Source organism: Podarcis filfolensis (assembly GCF_964270895.1).
Source record: "Podarcis filfolensis genome assembly, chromosome: 3".
In the NCBI taxonomy this organism is placed as follows: domain Eukaryota; kingdom Metazoa; phylum Chordata; class Lepidosauria; order Squamata; family Lacertidae; genus Podarcis; species Podarcis filfolensis.
This window is the reverse complement of record NC_139606.1, coordinates 56,545,951-56,556,773: the sequence shown is the minus strand read 5'-3', so window position 1 is coordinate 56,556,773 and position 10,823 is coordinate 56,545,951.

The window sequence follows — 10,823 nt, the reverse complement described above, 5'->3', positions numbered from 1 at the left end:
GAGGCAAGAAGGCAAAAACGTTTTCTTTCTTGTAAAGCCCTTTGCTTTTATTGTAAAACTAGGGTGGGTGAGAGAAATGGCAGCCATGAAGCAGCAGATCTTTCCTCTTGTGCCAAGATGGGTTGTGAGAAAGGGGACACTTGCCTGCATAGGGAAAGCATTGCCTTCCTTTGTGGCCTTTTCTTGAGGAGCTGGAGACAGCATTTAAAAACGTAGAAAGGAAGATGGCTGCGGCAGAGAAATCTAGGGTCTCTGCTCAGCCAGCATGGTCATCTTTCTCTTAGTCTGAGCCTTTTTAAAGAACCTAGTTTTCCCAAATGAGGGCAGGCCAGAACAGAGGCTTCTGGGGGCTTGAAATGCATGGGAAGTACATTGTTGATGCTAGATAGCCAATGCAGTTTTCTTTGCATTTAAGTATAGTGCTGCAGGCTTTCAAATGTGCTTTCTCTCTCTCTCTCCTTGGTTCACCTGGATCCTGCAAATCCTCTCCCCCTTTTCCCCAACCCAAGAGCATATCCAGGAAGGTACAGGCAGTGGTGGAGGTTGCAGAGAGCACTCCCAGGATCCCAGTAGAACATTCTTTTTTTCTACCAGGGACTAGGGCTGAGACTACTAATCCCAGAATTTCTGGCTGGAAGCTGATGCTATGCTACTTTTTGTCTACTTTTTCAAGAAAGGAGTATGGGGACCTCCTGGATGTTGCCCATACATGACCTCCTAGACACCCCACCCAGTCTATTTTTTTTTAATGCACTAATTACAAACAAATGCCAACAACTGGTGTATATGAAATGTCCCAAAACATTTTGAGCATGAGAGCTTATTTGGTGATATTGTAGATAGAATGCAGAATAAGGTCAGACTCTCTGGAATCAATCTTTTGTTGTTAAGGCTCACAAGAAAATGTAGCTCTGGAAGACAACGAGAAAAAAGATTAAATCTGAGGCTGGTAGGTCTTTCTGAAGTTGGAAAGAGAGGTGATACGCTGCTATTTAAAAATAGATTTCTTTAGAAAGCCTTGGGATAAGGGAACTTTGAGCTTCCTTGGAATTACAAAAAGGCAATTACAGACCTCCCCCCCCCACTAGCAAACAGAAAGAGGAGTTTTAAAAAAGAAATTCTGGATATTACAAATTATGGGGAAGATTTTGAACTCATTCCTCAAACTGGACTACATGGGCCTGATTTTTTAAATGTACGACAGGCAAACTTGCCCTAGAGGAATCTGATGATGAAGTGGCTAAATTGCAGGGCCCCACAAAGATGCACAAGATTTGTCTTGCAGCCTTGGATGAATGGTGCTTATGAGCACATGGGAGTGCTATGCTAGATGAAATTGCAGCACCCATGATTCCATACTGGGTGGAAAGTATCACTAGAGACTCCCGGCATGTTGCAGAGAAAGAGAGAGAAAAATTTGCTCTTTATTTATGTCATGCCATCCCTGACTGCCATTCAGAACCCTCTTGGCATTCAGTGTATCAGCCTGATGTTCTTTGTACCCGGCCATTGATTTTCAGTGCAGAGGTGAGTCTGAAAGCATAATACACAAACAGTTGTCTGAAACAGAAACCAAAAGCACAATACACAAACAGTTGTTAATGCTTGTGCTCCTCAGTTGGAGCCCAGTCTTACTTCAAGGAGCAAAGGGTTTCCCAGAGGGCATGGGGGATACTTAGATCAATATTGCTGGGAAGTGAATGCCTGCTAATTTCTGCCTCTTGCAGGTACAGACACCAGCAGCTAGGTCAACTGCCATGGATCCACATCAAGGGCAAGTCCCTTGTTGCTTGGCTGGTATGTGCTCTCCTATTGCCCTGATTGCAGTGGCACAGCCGACAGAGCAGCCTTGTCTCTGAGTAATTTTAAAATGTGCATGCAAGTAAAACTCTAGCACAGCAAGATAGAGGTGCTATCCCAGCTTGTTCCTTACTGTCATCATTTTTCACTTTTAGGACTTTTTTTTCAATGACATTAATAAACATGATTCTACCACTTGCAGTTTGACATGGTATAGTCCATTCTTCCACTTTAGACCTTTACGAGCTCATTCCTACCTTTTTCTGCTGCATTTGTAGCTCAGACCACTTTTGCTTTGCCAGAAGAATGGAACTGCTGCAGGGCATTCCACAGGTGCAGACAAAAAACAAACCTCTCCAAATGATCTTTCTCATTTTCCTCATTAAGCTTTATAGTTTAAACAAATAAATTAAACATTCTGTGAAATCCTGAGGAAACAAGACACACTGAGCAAACATGCACCCAAAAAACATCTCTAGAGGTGTTCTCTAGACTAGACCAAAGTGTCCTGGACTTGCTGAAATTTGCTCAGGATCTATTCTCTTTGAAAACTAGTCTGGTCTTGAAGTGACCAGAGAATGGAGCTCTATAGCCAAGCTGTCTCTGTCTCTGTAATTGAACTAGCTGGAGTCAGAAAGAGGCTCTCTTAGCCACTGAAGCCACCTTGGACTTGAGCAACAGTGCTGTGCCAAGGAGTACCCCTAAACTGTGAACCTGATCTTTCCAAAGGAATGCTCCTCCTTCCAGAGCAAGGCATCCATTTACTCTCCAGACCCAAGAGCCCACAACACACACAACCACCAACACCACCACCATTTTTGGATTCATTTCATTGACTCACATCCAGCCCACTGCCATCTCCCGGGTATCATTCCTGCACTTGAACTGCCTCTCATGATTCAGATAGCTTGTGAGAGATAGTTGTTTGTCATCTTCAATACTGATTACATTGCAACTTGTGTAGGCTTGGTTGGGAATAACAGCTAACAGCATCTTAGTGCTAATTTATTTTCGTTTTCCACTGTGTTATGAAAACACAAAAAAACTTACTTGATTTGAAAGGCTTTTTTTAAAAAAAGAAGCTCTTTTAAAGCTAAAGTGTTCATTCAAATCACTGGGTTATTTTTATATTCAAAAATTATACATATAATCATTTTACTAGTGAAATCATCAACATTAATAACTTGAAAAGTAGTTTGTATGAGTTTGGTGTTTTTTCCTCTCACAAATCTGTCAAAGCATTTAGAATTCTTAAAATGTGCTTCCAGCTTAATATATTTTATGAAGTAGCAGCAGATGAATTTTCTCCATGTCATTCTGATGTTGAGCAACAGTCTTACTTAGTGGTGGTTTTACTACTTCTGCTCCTACTGTTACTACTAATTTATTTTTTGTACCCTGCCTATCTGACCTGCTTGCCCCAGCCACTGTCAGCTGCTTCCAACAGGGTATACAAAAACACAACTACAACAACAGAACAGAACATCACACATTAGAAGTGTCCTGATACAGGGCCACCTTCAGATGTCTACGGAAGGTTGTATAATTATTTATCTTTTTGACATCTGATAGGATGGTGTTCCACCCAGTGGGTGTGACTACCGAGAAGGCCCTCTGCCTGGAAACACTTAAATAAAGAGTCTGGAATGCTTCAAAAGGTTTAACAGATGGGGGAGGGAAACAGTGATACCTTTGCATTTAGTTGAGTTGCATTCCATGGATAATGATGGATACCTCATCACATATGTACTTGCTGTACATCAACTCACACCAGCAAAGCTATAGCTTTGTCCTTGCAGCAGTCACTGCAGGTTTGTGCATGCCAGCTGCAATTATATTTGAGCAAAGTGTCTGCCAAGGTAGCTAGTACTGGTTGTGATGGCATCCTAACCTAAGTGCCTGTTAGTACAGCTTCACTTTGGTTGAAAGGCCACTGCATGGATTTAGCAAACTCAGATGTGAGTCTTTCCTGGGCTTGGTTTATTGAGAAATAGCAATGTAATAATCCCCTCTCATGATCAGAATTGTGGCAGGCAGGCAATTTTCCTGACAAAAATATCTCCTTTGCTCTCGAAGATGCAGTGAAATTGTCTACTGAGAAGTGAGCCCCATTGAGTTCCATCAATCTTACACCCAAGTAAATGCCCCAGTTGCTGGAGGTAGTGCTAGCCTGCCTTTTAAAGATTTCCCCAATTGAGGTGGCCATGCTTTTCACAGTTTGGCTCCTCTTAGTCCTTCCAACTTGTAGTACAAACATATATGCAATAATATTCCTTATGGTGATTATCAGACAGCACAATCAAACTTAATGTTTGACTATTATATGGTATGTGCAGAAAACAATACGTTTTTTGTTTTGTTACTGTGCTCATGTGCTAAGTGTCTTTAGGCAGTACATGCACTTTATAAAGAATAACAATCAACAGATCTAAGAATATTATATCTAGTAAAGAGCAAAAAGCAAAACAAAAGAACCCTCGATTTGTAAGATAATGTGTTAAATACTACTGCTCACCACATGAGGGCACTTTCTAATGAAATTCTCACCATAGGAAATTGACCTAGTAAAATCACCTTGCTCCAACTTAATCAAGTTGAATAGTAACAGGAGAATGATGTCATATGAATAGGCTCATAGCCCATGTAAACCAGAAAGAACAAAGGAAAATAACTAGTTCTGATAAATGAGAAGGGAAGTTGGTGTGAAGGAAGAATAGGTTAGCTGGTCAATAAAATTGAATAATTGTTCAAAGTCTATATATAAACAGTGGAAATTATAATTGGTGCTTAGGTGAGATTTTTTTGAAACAGTTATTTTGTTATAGTTGTTTTTATTTTCATTTTCTCATACACAAAAAAGCAATAAACACAACAATAAAGAAGAAAGAGAAGAGAGCAAAGCAAGGAAGGAAAAGAAATGAAGGCTATGAGGAGAGAGGAGAGAGTGGCAATACTTCATAACCATCATTATAGTTTAATTTTCCTCCATAAGCATGTTATCTAAGCATGGTTTTCCAAAGGAATGAAAAGGTAGTTCCTTTTCCTGTTCCTTTACCTTGCATCACCCAAACCATTGATTTTCCAGTTACAAATGCTATCACAGCATCGTGGGACATGAAATGTCTGCAGTGCCTGGAGTGGTCCAGCTTTTACTGATGCTCCCCTTTCCTCCATGTCCCCTATTTCTACCACACACTTCTCCTGGCCAGTGAGAGCATTGTGATACTGGAAGCATGGCCTTCACAAAGGGACTTTGTTTTTTCCTTGGTGGTGTTGTCATAGTATTAAGTCCGTCTGGTTGCATGGCATTGAGGTGCAGTGGTACCTCGCGTTACGTACTTAATTCTTTCCGGAGGTCTGTTCATAACAGGAAACCGCTTGTAACATGAGGCGCGCTTTCACTAATGGCGCCTCCCACTGCTGCTGCGCCGCCAGAATGCGACTTCCGTTTGTATCCCGGGGCAAAGGTCGCAACAGAGGGCATCTACTTCCAGGTTAGCAGAGTGCGTAACCCGCAGCATTTGTAAGCGGGACAGTACATAACACGAGGTACCACTGTAATTCATGTTCAGTAGGTGATCCCTAGCTTGATGATCATGTGTTTTGTGGATAATGTTGTTATATAGTTGAGTAACCAGGTGGCATTGGACTACATGGTCATATCAGCGACTTGGGGTTTCTTGTTCTGTTCATGTTGGGGAGGGATAATAGAGTCATTGTCAAGGTTTCTGGCAAGCTCCCTAAGCCTTACATGGCAGCGTAGTAAAGCAAAAACAGTAAAAACAGGATTGAAGGAGAAGCCGAGAGGGAAAACACAGTGACTGTAAACAGTCATGAATAAAAACACCAGTTAGTTTTGGGTGCAGATGTCCTCTGAAAGCATTATATTTGTGCATTTGGTACATCCTGATTTGTAGCAGTTAACCTGCAATGAAATGAAAATATTTGTCTCAAAAATGTCTTTACACTTTTCAAATACCTGGCCACTCTAGACATTGTCACAAAAAGCACAATCATAATGACCCTGAAACAATCTTGCCTGTGAACTTTTCCCTGATCTCAAAGTATTGTTTCTCTGTTACGCAATAATGATACAGCCTTTATTTGTGAGATACTATGAAGCTTTTGTTCTCTTGTATTGGTATTGCTACAATGTTTGTTTTTATTTTTAAACCTAACTAAAATAGGGTTGGATCTTTTAATGGATTTCTTACATTTTCAGTTTGGGTTGTCTGAAATCAAAGATTATGGGCTGTATTCAATTAAATTTTACTCTAAGTAGACGCAGCAAAATTAATAAACTATGTTAGTCATGCCCATCAATTTCAGTGGGTCTAATCTCAGTTTGCCTATTGCATACTGAATATTGATACAACTGAATGCTAATAAAATTTAATACATTGATGAATGTTGATTAAAATTTGAACTAGTTTTGCTTCAGTTATCTGATACGTAGTTAAGGAGCTTCAGATGGGTGGTGTGGTTTTTTTGGTAGAATCAGTGCTCCTTATACATGCAAGTTGGTCCTCACCAGCAAGGCAGATAGTGAGCCAACTCTGAGGCAATAGTCTACATCACCGTATTTTGCATTTGTGTGGATGTTAATAATTTTTGTAAGTTCAGATGAATAGGACAGCCTGGCTCTTCCTTACACCTTAATAGCAGTTTAGTGCTATTTTTTAATAGGGTTACTGTGACTGTAACTAAGATATAGTATTAAACTGCCCTGTCTCTTGGAACACTACATAATTTTAGTTTACTGTGTTCCTAGATTAAGCTGGGTATTTTTTTTAAGGTTTTATTTGCTTCCTTCTGAAATATTGGTATCACACTTCCAACTGGAATTTTATGGGCATGAGGAACAGAAAAAGAAAGATTTGTTTCTTTGGACCACAATATTATAAAATGCTCAAGTGCATTAGAGAGCTGACTGTATTGGAGTGTGGTCAAGAATTTATGTTGATTGACAATCACAAGTGGTGACATATTGTTCAGGGACACTAATACATAAGCCAAACTGAATGACAGGGCCATTAAGGAACTAGCCCCTCCTTTTTCTCTCTCTCCCTCTCTTAAAATGCCCTTTATTCACTGTCCTCCTTCAGAACAGCTGCAGCTGCCTTGAGACGCTGAGGATCTGCTAATTCACGATTCCCATTCACACTCTGCAAAGACCACAACTTGCCAAATAAAATAGGCTCTCCATTCAGGGTGTTCAATACAAAAGTGAGAGTGGACTCTTGACTTTGGCAATTTCAGCTTTGACCTTGAGCACCTCACATTGTCACCTGCACAATTTCTGAAACAAAATGACTTTAACAGATTCCCTCACCACTTAAATCCTGCTCTTTCGCCAGAGAGATGCAGATGGGTCCAAGGCCACTTTCAGGGCTAGGCCTGCCTAGTTTCAGTAGAACAAAACCACATCTTCTGCCTTCAGACTATTGACTGCTGATTTCTGGGTGCCATCCAGTAGATTAAAAGAGAGGGCTGTGTTGCTCCATAAACACAGAATCTACAGGATTAGTTCAGTTTAATTTAAATACATATTAACTATCTTTCAGGACCAATTCCACTCAAGAAAGTAAACAAAATATAAGCATATAAAATTGCAATATTACAATAACACTTCAATAATATATTGAAATACAACTCAACTTATATTTGCAAAATAATACCTTTATCAATGCTTACAATGCACTCTGTGGGCATATATCTGCTGTGAGGAACAGTTCTGTGCATCCTGAAATCGGTCATATTTCAGTGAATGAACACTGATTGGTCATAACAAAGGTCTGTCTTTCCTGCTCTTGTGAATTTTGTAGTTCTGTCTATCTTAAAAGCATAACTTTTCTCTGAAAATATGTATATGTTTATTTAAACGTTCAGGTACCATAAGTTCTAGATCATTCCTGTGTTCTATATAACTTTGGATGGTGGTATAATTTGAAGTTACAGAAATGTGATTAGCAGGTAATGGTTATAGAATCCGATGTGGCAAAAATGATCAGCTCTGATCACTTTAAAAATGATCAGATTACTGCACAAATAACTCCACCTAATGTAAATAGATCTTTAGTGGAGATTAAAATGAGATAATTCCATGTTCTCTCTAACTTAAGCTCCTTGCAAGGTGTGTGTGTGTGTGTGTATGTAGCCTGGGCGATATATCAATATATCGCCCAGGACCAGTATGAGGAGCAGACCGCAATGTCAGCTTCACTCGGTGGCATATCGCTGGTGAAACTGTCACTGCTCCTGAGTCTCTCTGTTAGCGACTTTCTCTTGTGGACATTGCCATCCCACTCTGCCCTAATATTGTGCAGAGGCAGAAAAAAGTTGCATCGGCGAGACACCAATACAGCTTGTTCCTCCCTCTGCATCTTTTAACTGCTCGGCTGAGAAGTGTGCGGTTGCCACTCTCCTCAGCTGAGCAGTTAAAGGATACCCCAGCCCGGTGCTGTCTCCCGCACAAGTGGGGGCAGCACGGGGATGGCTCAGCTGGGGATTGGGAGCCCTCCCACGCCCCAGCTGAGCCATACAAAGAAGCTGCCTTGTCCCAGCCCACTAGGCACTGGGGTGAAACTGCCTCAGCTCCATGGTGAGAGCTGTGGCAATTTCACCCGGTGCCTCGCAGGTTGAGGCCAATGCAACTTGTTTCGTCAACATTGTGGTGTAGTGTCATATATGTTTGGCTGGTGATATACCGCAATGCTGAGAAGCTGATATTGCCTTGCCTACACACACACACACACACACACACACACACACACACACACAAATGCTTCATTTACTTATGGTTCTACTTGCAATATACAAATACAGGATGGTGAAACCTGGAGGCATTAATTGTATCTCAGAAACTAAAGATAAGTATGTGACTAATTTTACACTATGTCAGCCCAACAGCCCACCTGAAAGTCAAATAATTTTACAAGTCTCAGACCCAAGTTGCAGTGTAATCCTTGGTTTTAATAAGGAGATGGTTAAAAATGTCCATATCTTCAGGGGTGTTAAGAATTCACCCAAGGGTTGAAATGTCTGTGCTGGCAATAGCCACAGAGTTTGTCATCACCCATGCTGCATTCTGTACGTCAGTCGTAATTCAATTCCTGTACCATACTGTGACCTACAAGTGTAGGATTGTCGGGACATGAGGATTCCAGTGGTGGACAGAATATCTTTGGGATCCTGAGCCTCCCATCAGCTGTTCCTGCTCCAGGAGACCCAACTGGTAGAAAGGTTTCATCGGATATTTAAATAATATTCCATATCTGTGATTTGCAAGAATTTAGTTTTATAGTAAGTTGCTGCTTCTGTTACTGATGCTGTCAGGCAAAACATTCATGATGCTAGTGTAATGCAGCAGGTCATGAATGTTATTTTATCAACCCATTTACAGGAGTACTGTATTTTTAGGACTGAATTTTTAGCTGTCTTCCACCAGCCATATAATCATCCCCCTCTAGGATCCAACCTAATCTGATTTAAGGGTGGTTGAGGAATTTGGTTTTCTGAAACTCCTATATACATACATACATATATATATATAAATGACCTGATGCGTACCTCCTAGACTAAAGCATGGAATTAAGCTATCTACCAATGTGCACACTTCTTCAGATGTTGCAAACCAGTTCTCAGCAGTTTTTAATGTATTAAAATAATGTCTTTGGATGCTTATTTTGAAACAGGGTGTTCATTTAACTGTGTACTTAAAATAAGAATTTAAATACATAATTAAATGCACATTTAAAATACATATTTAAATATGTATTTTTGCGTGGGGCTCCGTCACTCAAAATGTTGGCTGCACAGCATGAAAGGTCAGCAAGCTGCACTGCTAAAAGAGGAAGTAGGGTCCTTTGCAGTGAGGGGAATGCCTGCCCAGAGTTCCATTAAGCAGTCAGGTAGTGCCAGGGATTGGGGGTGGGAGAAAGGATAGCATGGCCTTTAAAAAAAAACTCCTGGGTGTTTGCCCGTTTCTTGCTCTTAGCTAGCTGATCCCCTTCCCTCTGCCTTCTTCTGTGCGTGAGTCCTCTCTCTGCCAGAAGAGAGGTGGGCGGGGGGATGGAAGAGAGAGAACTCATAGCAGCCAGAGCATGTCACTATGATCTTCCTGCAAGGGTAATGATGCTGTAAGCCTGCTCTACCACTGCAGCAGCAGCAGCACTCCAATACTCCAGCCAGGGAAACAGGTGGCATTCTCTGCTGGTGCCCCTGATATGTGCTGCAACTTACGTTATTCCAGTTGAACAGAGACTGCAATGGTCTGGTCCTTACAGGACTACTGAATTATTTTAGAAGGACTGTATTGGGTTGGAGGAACCAGTTAACCCAGTTTCCAGCTGATGCACTCTCATTTATGTATATGAGTTATTTTAAAGATTGACATGTCGCCCTTCAGCAAGACAGTTTACAAAAATGAAATAAAATACAGAGAGAAAGACCTTATTTTTTGCTCCATAGGACACACCTGACCATAAGACGCACCTAGTTTTTAGAGGAGGAAAACAAGAAAAAAAATATTCTGAACGAAACAGTGAGTGTATGGTTTTTGTGGTTCATGCTGTGGCCACAGACATGATATGTGATTTGATGGGGAGTTTGGGATAGCCCAATGCAAAAATCCTGAGAATCCATGTAGATCCGTGCTTTGTAACCACGTTTTTGTGCCATTGCGGCCCCACGAAACAGTGGGTGCATTTTTTTTGGTGCAGGCTATAGCCATGGACATGCACTGGGGTGACCCAGTGCAAAAATCCTGAGGATCCATGTGCTTTTACCTCCCCCTCCCAGGCAGCCTCCTTTATCTCTAGAGGCCTTATCTCCCTCCCAATCCCTTGCCGATCAGCTGCTCAGTGGCTTTGTTTCAACACCCCCTTCCCTCTTGTTTGCCTTAGTGTCTTTTCCTTAGCTGGAGCAGTTTTTTGCTCCTCCTTTTCTTCTAATTTCTCTCCTCATTGCTTTAATCTTCCTGTCTCCTCTCCTTGCAAGTTTGCTGTCTTTACCTCCCCCCTCCC